At 35.7% G+C, this 12,964-nt stretch overlaps 1 protein-coding gene across 1 annotated transcript in view; it reads right to left on the bottom strand.

The window, feature by feature from the left end:
* Positions 1–12,964, bottom strand: part of LOC149423384 (RYamide receptor-like) — a 416,668-nt gene that overhangs the window by 390,564 nt on the left and 13,140 nt on the right. The gene's annotated exons all lie outside the window — the stretch shown is intronic.

Here is a 12,964-nt window from a genome sequence, read left to right as displayed (position 1 = left end):
TTGACCTAATGACCTTGTTCAAAATCTGTAATAACTTTATCGACTGTCCTGGCTTACTCAATCTAATAAACTTTAAAATACCACTCAGAACGACGAGGCTTAACGACTTATTCCATATTAGCCGGACGCGCACAAATGCTGGTGTCAGAGATCCAATCAGAAGAATGTGCGAATTGTATAATAAAAACCAAAACCTGAAGGATTCCGACATATTTTTTGATACATATAGTACTTTTGGCAGGAAATTGAAGTCTGTTTTACTATAAAAAAAAGAAAATGTGTACTTACTTCATTCACTATACTCTTTAAGTACTTTTTATGATCTATCTCTAAACTTGTTTACAAAATATGTGTACACCTTTATTTGATACTGAGCATTATCTATATACAAAATTTTTACCTTATTTACATGTAAAAAAATATTTAAAATTGTTATCTACCAGTCAATCAGTGAGAAATAGTTAGGATGCAGGCGAATTCTCAAGTTATTGTTTAAGAAAATTATCTTTTAATTACTGTCTGTATCTGTGTTTTCTCCTTAAATAAAAAAAAAAAAAAAAAAAAAAAACGGGCAAGGGATTGTAAGAGAGTTCTAAATAGAGCTAAGAGCGATCACGACCAGAGAATTGCGAAAAAGCTGGCTGACTGCCCCACTGGTAGCCGTGCTTTCTGGTCACTCGCTAGCTCGATCGGAAGAAATTTCTGCAGAACCACTTTCCCACCTCTGACCAAGCCTGATGGTTGGCTGGCTAACTCGGCCCGCGAGAAAGCTGAATTATTAGGCAAAATTTTCGCGGAAAACTCAACTCTTCAAGATAACAGAGAGACTCCCCCTTCCATTCCGCACTGCGGTTTTCAAATGGAGGAACCGAAGATCCGGAACAGAGAGGTTCTCCGAGTCTTGAACGAGCTGAAAGTCGACAAAGCCAGTGGGCCGGACGGAATACCTGCCTTGGTCCTCAAGAGGTGTTCTGCAGAAATGACTCCAGTGCTCGCGAAATTATTTAGGCTCTCTCTCAAAGGTGGAAAGGTGCCAGATCTTTGGAAAAAGGCAATCGTCCACCCAATCCCAAAAAAAGGGGACCGTTCCGACCCTTCTAACTACCGCCCCATAGCCATCACTTCCATACTCTCGAAGGTATTAGAAAGGGTGGTTAACAACAAATTGCTCACATATCTCGAGAATAACAATATCCTAAGCGATCGGCAATATGGATTTCGTCAAAACCGATCAAGTGGCGATCTACTCGGATATGTAACGCATATTTGGGGGCGGTACATGGAACGTTTTGGTGAAACCCAAACCGTTGGGTGTGATATCTCCAAAGCCTTTGACAGAGTCTGGCACCGGGCGCTTATCGGGAAATTACCATCGTATGGGATCCACCCAACCCTGCATAGTTGGATTGCGGACTTTCTGAGGGGAAGAACAATTCAAACCGTGGTTGACGGCTCTTCTTCCTCACCGCACCAAATCAATGCGGGGGTGCCACAAGGATCTGTGCTGTCTCCGACGCTGTTTTTATTGCACATCAACGATCTCGTTGAATTTACACCAATTCACTGCTACGCTGATGACAGCACCGTTCACGAGGGTTATCTTTTTGACAGGCCCCCTTCCACCTATGATGTCCGAACAGCTCGGGAAGTTTTGAAGCGAAAAATTGACCACCACCTAGAGATGGTTCGTGCCTGGGGTAAGGCCAACTTGGTCAGTTTCAACGTCTCAAAAACCCAAGCGTGTCTGATTTCGGCAAAGAGGGAGATCAATGACTGTCTGGTGCAATTTGATGGGAGCACTCTCCCCAATAAAGACTCCATTGAAATGCTTGGAGTTACTATATCAGACCAGCTCAAGTATCGGGGATCCATAGAAGCCCGAGTAAATCAGGCCTCCTAAAAGTTGGGCGTCTTGTACAGGGCTAGGAGATTCTTCAACAGTGACCAGCTGCTGACCCTGTACAAGTCTCAAGTCCGCCCAACTATTGAATTTGGGAGCCACCTTTGGGCTGGTGCCCCAAAATACTTGATAAACCTGCTTAAATCTCTGCAAAGGAGAGCGATCCGTCTGATTGACAATCCGTTGTTAACAGACCGATTGCCTTCTCTGATGCATAGACGCAATGTAGGCATGCTGTGTCTGTTCTACAGGTATTTCAATGGAGCCTGCTCCAAGGAGCTAGCAGCATTGATTCCTGATGCACCGGTGCACGTGCGCGAAACTCGACGGACACGAACTGAACACCCGTTCACGGTTGACGTTGGCTTCATGAGAACGGGCCGTTTTTACGACTCGTTTTTGTGTAAGTAGGCTCGTATGTGGAACGAGCTACCGGCATCTGTTTTTCCTCCCTCCTATAATCCGAGCCTCTTCAAGGCCCGCATTAACAAATCCCTTCCTACAGCCCCTACCTTACTCCGCCTCACAACGCCGCCCAACCGGGTGGTGACATAGTTCCCCTGTCTGTGCACTGCACAGGCAGGGACACTCTTTTGAGGTGTCACATAAAAAAAAAAAAAAAACAATACTGTACCGTCAAACGCTGCCGATTACATTAAATCTTTATTATCTTGCCTCCCCAGTGGCTTCGAAACTGAACAAAATTCTTCAGTGGAACAGTAGAAGCCTCTTCGCTAACAAATCTGACCTAATTCAATTACTTGACGAACACGACGTTTCAGTAGGCGCCATTTCTGAAACGTGGTTAAAATCCTCATTTCACTTAAGAATTCCAGGTTATTATTGTCTCAGACACGACAGACCGGATGGTAAAGGCGGCACGGCTCTGATAATCAATAATTCTATCCCGTTTAAACAAATTAATATTCATACTCCCTCCGACGATATCCAGATAATAGCAGCTGTCTTATTTGATATCACAATATTGTCAATATATATTCCTCCCTCTACGACTTTTATTGAAAATGAATGGGCACCAATCTTAACCCAAATTTGTTCCCCTTATATGATCCTTGGAGATTTTAATGAACATTCCCTTTCTTGGGGTAGCTAAATAACAAATCGTTCTGTTCGCAACCTTTTAGATTTTATTGATACCCATAACCTATGTTTTTTAAATGACGGATCTCGAACCAGATTCACCCCCCATCATCAACGAAAAAGTGCTGTTGATATATCTCTTTGTTTGTATTCGTTAGCATCTAAATGCTCTTGTGACATCCTAAACGATCCCCTCTCTAGTGATCATTTCCCAATTATAATCCGCTTCCACCATCAATTCAACACTTATTCCCCCCCAGTTAAAAATAATCTCAAATTTAGAACGAAAGATGCGAATTGGAGCACTTTCTCTTCTGAACTAGATAACCTTATTAATTTAACAAAATCGTCCCCGGGAGACATCAGAATGCATTGTGAGACGATTCCTTCTGTGGTTATAAATGCAGCAGAAAAATCCATCCCGAAACGCAATGCGAACATTAAAATAAAACACTCTACTCCGTGGTGGGACGAGGAATGCACTCGCTCCGTCAACTCTCGAAAAAAAGCAATTTCCTCTTTTCGTAAGTGTGTGTAACTAGAAAATTTTTTATCAGTTAAAAAAGCCAAGGCAGAAACCAAAAACAAATTGAAAAATAAGAAGCGGGCTGGATGGCGGAAGTTCTGTGAGAACCTGTCTCCGGAAACTCCCCAGTCTTCAGTTTGGTCTAGCTTAAAAAAATTCGTATCATCGTATTCTCCGCCGAGAATCAAACATATATCAGAAGAAATTCTTTTAGGATTTGCGGATAAAATAGCCCCCCCATCAGTTGCCGGATGTGAAAAAATGCCTTCTATTAAGCCGTATCCATCTCACTCTAACTGGCTAGATGCTCCTTTCTCCATTGATGAGATGAAACGAGTGATAATAGCCCTTTCTGACTCTGCTCCGGGTCCCGATGGAATATTTTATAGTTTCATTAAATCATTTTCTGATATGGCGGGTGAATATTTCTTATCTCTTATTAATAATATGTTTGAAACAGGACTGATTCCGGATGATTGGAAAACTCAAAAAATCATTACCATTTTAAAACCTGGAAAAAATCCATCTGAAATTTCGTCTTATCGGCCTATTGCTCTTTCATCATGTTTGATGAAAGTAGCGGAGCGTTTGATAAAAAACAGACTAGAGTGGTTGGTTTATGGATAATAATGTATGGATAATTTAAGTTTGTTCACAACTGATATCCGAGTTTCTCAATCACTAAATTCTTATACATAGGCCACATTCCTTGACCTTTTATCAGCTTACGATGATGTTTTACTGAATGTTTTGAAAGAAAAGCTAATCAAAAAACAAATGCCCCGAAATAAGTCCAATTATTAATTTGCTCACAGATAGGTCTATTATTATTGAGTCTTCCTCTAAATGCTAAGGGCACAAACTATTGAGAGGTTTTCCCCAGGGTTCTGTTATCAGTCCTCCGTTGTTCAATATTTATATAAGCGACCTAGACTCAGTAATTCCTATTTCTATCAGGCGAATTTACTTTGCGGATGATATCCTAATATATTTGTTACATAAAAATATTATTCTTGCAGCTAAGGAAATGAATTTGGCTTTACAATATATTAAAAGCTGGTTGTCAATAAATGGAATGAATCTGGCGGCATCTAAAACAAGGGTCGTGGCTTTCACGCGCAAAAGAAAAATTCCCCACTTCTCAATCTCTTTTGATAATGTGCCTCTACAATCTGCTACTCAAATAAAATTCCTTGGTCTTCTTTTGAACCAAAAATTATCCTGGCTTCCACACATTCAGATAATTTCTACAAAGTGTTAAAAAGGGACTTAATATGATTCGAGCAGTTTCTAGAGTATGGTCGGGATCTCATCCTACCACTCTTAAATTAATGTATAATTCCCTAGTTCGGAGCTACTCGGATTATGGCACATTCTTTTTTGACCCCCTCCCTAAATATTTAGATATTAAAATGGAAAGAATTCAATCAAAAGCCCTCAGAATGATTATTGGAGCTATGAAGTCTTCTTCAATCAATGCGCTTCAGGTGGAATGTGGGGAGCCTCCATTATATTTCAGAAGGCAATTCCTTGCCAATAAATATATTTTCAAGGCTTTATTGTTATCACATCATCCTATTAAACAAAGTCTTAATCGGTTAAGTGTTAATTTGAATTCTAACAAAACGTTGAGAGAAAAAAAATGTTTTCCGCTCCTAATTAAAAGTTTTCATCTCTATAATTCTCTGTCATCTTTCTTCCAATATCTTCAAGATGTTCCCAATCTCCCTATGTACAATATTCCATTTAAGGCAATCACTTCTATGCCGAACACAATAACATCAGACTTTCGGAAGAATATTTCATCTTCCCCAAATAAATTTCAAAATGTGGATGACTGTTTTAAAAGCATTGTGGCTTCAAAATTCCCTATATTTTCCATTCTTTACACAGATGGTTCCAAATTTGAAAATAAAAGTTGTGGAGCATCGATATATAGTCCAGAATTCAACATCAATCTCACTTATAAATTACCGAAAGAAGTTTCCATATTTACAGCTGAATGCTTTGCAATTGAACAAGCGCTAAATCAAATCCAGGTTCTCAACATTCATCGAGCCTTACTATGTACTGATTTGCTAAGTGCTCTAACTAAAATTATGTCAAATATTCCATGTTATCCGGAAGACAATACTACATGTGAAATAAAAAATCTTCTCAATTCTCTAAGTGAATCTGGGTTCGAGACGATATTGGCCTGGGTCCTGTAATATTCTCCATCTTTTCTCCAATCTTTTATTTGTTTAAACAATATAAAATTTTCTTCTCTCTTGGCTATGACCGATATTTAATTTTTTTTTCTCTGAGGCTTTGCATATGTGTTTGCAGGGATGGAAAATTCCTCCCTACAACACATAAGCCTCCATGAAAATTGGACCCTTAATTTCTTTGATATCTACAGAAAGCTTCTTAAAGCTCTCTTGTACTATATATCTTTATAAACATATGTACTTAACTAATTAATACGTTATTTACGAACTTGAACGCAAATATTTCCGTATTTATATTGTAATTAAATTCCATCAAACGTTGTGTAATTTTTGATTTATGATATAGGATTTTAATGACTTTCATTTTGTGGTGACCCTCTCGGTTCTGATCAAGGCGTTGCGTTTCAAAATTGTATTGGTCTTTCCATTGCAAACCTAGACTTAAATGATTTCTCTGAATGAGCTAGCTTCCCTATTGTAACTATTCTGATTCCCTACACCCTAACAAAGTCGTAGTTAATCGCAGGTAAAAGATATTATACATGTTTATTTGAACAGGTGATTAAATATAACTCAAATGGTTAATTGTTAGTAAATTTGATTTTGGTAAACTCTTGTGTTTGTCTGGCGCCACTCCTTTATGATTCTGCTGCTATAAGGTACATGTAAAGATTGATTTAGTAGGTTAATGTAATTAGTTAATTGCATATTTGACGAACTCGGAATAGCCCATTTGCTGGCATAATTTGGCTCCTAACCTCCTACAAGTAAACGAGATGATCGTGAGTCAACGAGAAATTCGCACAATTTTTTGACACGGTTCATTGATTGGTGCCTAAGTCACCGCGTCCCAATGAACCTTCCACGTCATCATGCACTGCCTTCAAGTCTCTTCTCGAGTCCTGAAACCCCCAAATTCCGACCCCTCCTTGGACTACAATTTACTTAGGGCGAACCGGTTTCGTCCTATATACAATCATATACTCACGGTTGGTGTGGACTTACGGGTCGTGAATCCTCATTCCACGTTTAAGAGAAAATGCGAGAATAGTCCAGAAGACCTAAAATGCAAGCTGTATGCAGGTCCGCATTCTCCAGTAAACAGTACATACGAATAAATATATGTATACATACGTTTTGGGAAAGGTTTACAACTTGCAATACAAGACTATTTGTGTCGCATCCCAAGCTCGGATCTCGTGCCAAGAACTCTGCGAAGCTCTAGGTTTGGTAACCGAATAAATACGTAATAATAAGGTGATACTAATAAATAGTAGTAAAATAAGATCTTATTGATAGTTTGTTTTGGAGAGCTATCGAACTCCAGGCTTTTTATTTGGTTTTTACGTTTTTATTTAAGAGAATCGTCATCTCTATTTTGTTTGGTTAATGGTCTTGTTATAGGAGCGACCACTGCCTCCTATTTGATGAACTGTATTTTTCTTTCCCCAGGATTCAACATTAGATTTAGTTCATCCTATCCCGTGATTTTTCAACTGTTTCATGTAATTGATTGCCACATAAGAGGGTACACGACTCTCAACTGTCTCAGGCAACTGATGGGGGTCTGTATGAGCACCCAATCAATAATATTCAAATGTTTCGTATAATTATTCGATATAAATCTTACTAACCCGTGATTTTTCAATTGTCGATTGTGAATGATAGGTATTTGTAAGCACGCAGCTTCCAGCTGTTTCAGGTAACTAATAAAAATCTATGCGACTATCTAATCAATGGTATTCAAGTGTTTCATGTAATTATGCGATATAAATCTTGCTAAACCGTGATTTTCAATTGTCGTTTGTGAATGATAGGTATTTGTGAATACGCAAAAATCGCTGCACATTGTACAATGACATCCTGGTAATTATCCTTATAACCCTGACAAATTATCTAGTTACGGCCAAGGTCGTTTTCAAACTATGCGGTTGACACAGTTCTCCAGTGACTTTATTTATAAACATATCGAATAATATAAACACCTTCTTTGACACACTAGCCCAGATGTGAGATTGTTTATTTAAGGAATATCTCTACTTCTCTTCGTAATTCAGTTATGTTACCTTTTTTGTGCATAGTTAATTAAAATATTTTTAATTCCTTTTTTGAAGTTAGACTATTATTTCATTTTCCGAATTTAGTAAATTTACTAGAGGTTAGATGGAGAATAAATATAAATATATATTTAAGTACACATATCTTGATTGTCAAAATATGTTAAATAAGAGTACATATATTAACAAATAAATATAAGATATATGATTATATATAGACTTGAATATTAATAAATACATATTTTCTTTTTCAATAATATAGATATGTCCTCGGGTAGGTATTAAAATCGCTACCATTTCGATGCTTCGATTAATAAACAAATTACATGTATATAATTACATTACTCATATATATATTCTTTATATACAATATATTATTTTATATTTATATATATATATATATATATATATATATATACAAATACACAATATACATATTTTAATGTGTAATTCTTTGTTTTGTTGTTTTTAATAATTTAATTGATATACCATAATCAGCTGTGCCTCCTCACTCCTTGGGCCTGAAAATTATTTATAAAAGGAAAACTTACCCTCGTCAAGATTTTTCCGGTTGGGTGCCACACAACAAAATCTTGTCGAAGAAAACCCTACCTAATTAATTATATTTTCCAACTAATTTCAAAATAAATATTTTCGACTATTTATTCCTATTTAATATTTTATTTCTTGCTTGATTCATTTAAATTAGCTGATATTTAATATTTGTGATATAGATGTGCCGGAAAACTATAAATTATTTAGTTCGAACTATTATTGTTATTTTCACTCCTTTTTAATTTTTTTTATATAAATTTATAAGAAAATTCATTCCGAATTGCGCAAACTTTTAATTATTTCGATTCTGAATAAATTAAATATCTGTTAAAACTTTCTTCTAAATTGCACTGGTTTCATCAATATTTTAACCTATCCACAATTAGTTTTTTTTTTTTTTTTTTGAACTGTTTCTTTTTGAACAAAAGGTTGGGCGTTTATTATTATTGAATCCTTTTTTGTTTTTGTGTTTCTTTTAAACTAAGATGAGGGTATTTACTATTAAAAATTTAAACAAAATTATAATCTATTTTTAAATATTAATTTGCGAACACGTTCACTCTTGATTAACGAAAAAAAACTCTCAATTAGATTTGAATGTTTTCACTTTGAATGAAATAATAATTTTTAAAATTTTAATTAATTCACAATTCACTTTTTAGCACTTCTCACTTTACACTTTTAAGCACTGAATTTAATATCTATCTTTTTTTTAACACTGTTTGATTAAATTAAACAGACTTATTAAAATTTCACTGATTCTAGTACTTGTACTATTCACAAATTCTCTAAGTCCAGGGACTTATTTAAAATTTAATACTTAGACTTGTTCAAAATTTAACACTTATAGATATTTCACTGTCAATTTTTACCAATAAACGTAGTACTGCGGCGTATGCAACTCTTCAAAACCTCGACTGACTGTCCCAAAACTGGTGTGTACCTTTATTTTATACCCCTCTCAGGTTCCAAAAGACGTATCTGAATTTCCTTTGATAATCAATTCTATCTTTTAACAACTCGCAAATCCGAACACACCTTCCCATAATTTCAATTGTGCCTACATACGATCTTCTGTTTTCCGGCTCTGGGCGGTAGTTAGTTTTTATTTCACGACTCTAAATCGATAGGGTCCGAATCGGGTAAGTCTGCGTTAATCGCCCAAGCTTCCTTTGTCCTCTGTTCATACAAAATGTAGTTAAAATCTCATGATTTTGCGTTCCTTTTTTTCTCAATTTGCGATAGGTCCGTCCTCAATAACATATATATAGATCTCAATTTTCTGCATCTCGTGCGAAAATTGATTAAATCCATGTTGAAATCTTTACTACGCATTTTTGAATTTCGATTTGTTTAAATTCTACTTAATTTTATTGTCACTTATATGAACTTTTCCATTTTCACCCGTACTTTCTCTCTTTATGTCGCAGATTTGAGTTTCCCCTTTTACTTTGAATTTTATATTATTCGCGACGTTTTCCTCCACAAATTTCTTCTTTATTCTTATGTTATTTCTCATAACTCTTTAACTGATTATTTTCCAAGTCGTATTTATTTATTTCACGGATAAATTTTAATTGAATCGCTTTTCTCCACTTGGATCATTCCTTATCACCGTTCTTTACCCTTTCTTTTATCTTTTCTCCACTTTTCCCGATGTGTGTGGTCCCCAGGAAAATTTCATACTTCATCTATTATTAATTAATATATAATTTTCCACACTTCTATGGGAGATATACCTAATTAGACTCTGGAATATCTGTCATTTTTATTATCTTACTTGATCTCCGCCCCATCTTCTATCTCTTACATACAAGATTTCACATATATCATACGTCTGGACATCTGTTTACGTTCCAAATTTTGGTACTAGACTCGTAAATTTAATTTAATTTCAAACCTATTAATTTTAATTTCTTTTGCTTTATATAAATATCTCATAAGCCCAACGTTAAAGTTAATCGCTTTTCTAATGGCTTATCCCCTTAACGTAAACAAAAATCATGTTCGAATTTCGATTGTTTATCCTCTGAAATACACATGAGACTGTCAACCTTTTATCTCATGTCACTTTTTCTGCAGTCTTGTGTAACTCTAATATCTATCTACCCTAATAATCATGTAAAATGCCTACGTTTCCTGAATTTAATCTATCGCTATATGTTTAGCTTTATTGCCTTCTTATGGTACCCTATTTTCATATCCCTAGGACCTTTGTAGCAGTTCAAAGTCTCTGTATTTTCATTTCGTCCAGTTGCTGCACTGTTTCTAAAATGTCTATTTTTCCGCGGGATTTTCATTCAAAATTGATTTACCAATATGTCCGCTTCATCTTAAATTGATAATGATTAGTTTCCATTGTTTCCAACATTCTCACCTCTCTTTAGTACGATTTTTATCGAATTTGACACCCTCTTTCTATCATAAATAATTGCACTACAGTTGAAAATTCTGCCAGTAATTTCCCTAAGTTTTTTCGCCCTCTCTTATACTACTACGTTTATAATTTTTCCATTGCATTTTCGTGCGTGTGTTTTTCAACTTGTAAAATTTTCAAAGCACTCGATTTTCTACGGTTCGCTATCTCATGAATGTCTCAGTTATTGTAAAAATTCCCAGGATCCGTTCCCTTGAACGTCGATTGTTTACTCTATAGTGCGTTCGCCTCTAATTTCTGTGGGAATGGAAATGTAATCAATTATCTATTTTAATGTCGGTTCCAAAGTTCATTCCTTTGTCTTTCGTAGACACACGCCTTCCCGTTCACTGATTGGTTACTCAAAATTTTATAGCTTTTTGTTGAGATCTATTGGTTACTCAAAATTTTATAGCTTTTTGTTCAGATCTATTGGTTGACAAAATTCAATATTTATTTTCAGGCCTAGACAGGGGATTTCTTTCTCGTGCTAGACGATTTTACGACCTCTCTGCTTTCGTCCCGGAACCATGATTTAATTCCAACTATTACAGGTGCCTATTGCAAGCAACTGAATCACTTTTTAAATCAACAGATGTCGCTAGAATGACGGTTTTCATAAATAATTTGTATATTTTTTTGCAGCTATGGTTTATCTGTTTTTTCACTGTGATTTAAGCCTTTCATCACAGTCCCTGCCCATTTGGGTATTGAGGGTAATGAGATGGCCGATTCTCTTGCCAAATCTGGTTTAGATTCCGGAACTATCCCACTAAATTTTAGAATTCCTATCTCCGATGTCTTCCCGATTCTTAAATCCAACATGAGTCGTGCCTGGGAAGAAAATTGGGCTGTCTCCAAAATAAGAACTGGATCTTTTTATGCTGGAATTCAAAACCATATCCCTGCTTAGCCATGGTTTCACGGTAAAAAACTTTCAAAACGATTCATTTCATGTATTTCGAGAATGAGAATTGGTCACTGTTTAATTGCATCTCACTTGGCTAGAATTAGAGTTTTGGATGATCCGGTCTGCCAGTGCGGCGTGGAAGTGGAAACCCTCGACCACGTTTTCTTTAACTGTAAAAACCATTCATCTTTCAAGAACATATACCGCCGGCTTATTAAAATCACACACCAGTTCCCCCTTAACATTTCATACCTTTTATCTCTTAACAATTCTCGTGTTCATACAGCTTTATGTAAGTTTATTAACCTGAATGAATTCAAAATTTAATTTGTTTTAGTGATCTAAATGAGTCCAATATTTAATTTGTTTTATTATTCTGCCAATAGATTAACTGAATTTTTTTATCCACTTTAACTGTTACCGGCACAAAGCACTCTTTTCAGGGTGAAATGTCTTAAACCAAAAAAAAAAAGATATAATATACATTTTCATAGTTAAGGATGAGTTGTTTCGCAGAATCGTTAGTTAGTTGCTTGACATAACTGAAATATTAACAGAACGTGAAAAAGTCTTTCACAGAACTTTTTTTTTTTTTTTTACAGTGAATACCTCACAAGAGTCCCAACTGCTCCCGTCTGGAGCCAGTGAGACTATGGCATCCCCAATTGGGGGATGTTGTGAGGCTGAAGGTAAGTGGGGAAGGGAAAGAGGAAGGTGGGGAAGTACCTGGCTATTCAGATCTAGTCACTAAACACGGCTAAAGCCATTTGGAGCAACGTTTCAATTCTGAATGGTGGTCTTACACCAGGGCGACACTGGTAGTATCTTCCACTCTGGAAAATTAACTTTGAAATTTGAAGAATTGATCAACTTCTCTGAAACAACCCGTCCTAAGAGTGAATTCTAGATGTATTCATATTTTACTACTTTAGGCATTTTTCATTTAACTTTCATTAATAGTCAATTTATTACGATTCTTGTTTTCAAAATTTCTCCACACACATTCTTTCATTTATTACTATTATTACTATCACTCGTACCTACATTCATTAGTAAAGTTTAAGAACCATTCTCATCGCAGACGAAATAACGAAAAATTCTGATTTTGTATTCGTAAAAGCTTCTGTAACAATGAAAAATTTAATATATCTACCTTATCATTTGTAATACAACGTACTGTGTATGTCTAAATAAATTTTATATTTCTGTGTGGAGTGTAAAAAATTGTACACGGTTTCTCACATAAAATAAAAACATTGAACAGTACTGAAAAAATTGTTAGTGAAAGA

Source organism: Hesperophylax consimilis, chromosome 6 (genome assembly GCF_061612785.1).
Source record: "Hesperophylax consimilis isolate HC1 chromosome 6, BYU_Hcon_1.0, whole genome shotgun sequence".
NCBI classification, from domain to species: Eukaryota; Metazoa; Arthropoda; class Insecta; order Trichoptera; family Limnephilidae; genus Hesperophylax; species Hesperophylax consimilis.
The sequence above is the reverse complement of the archived record's forward strand: the minus strand, read 5'-3'. Positions and strand labels throughout refer to the sequence as shown.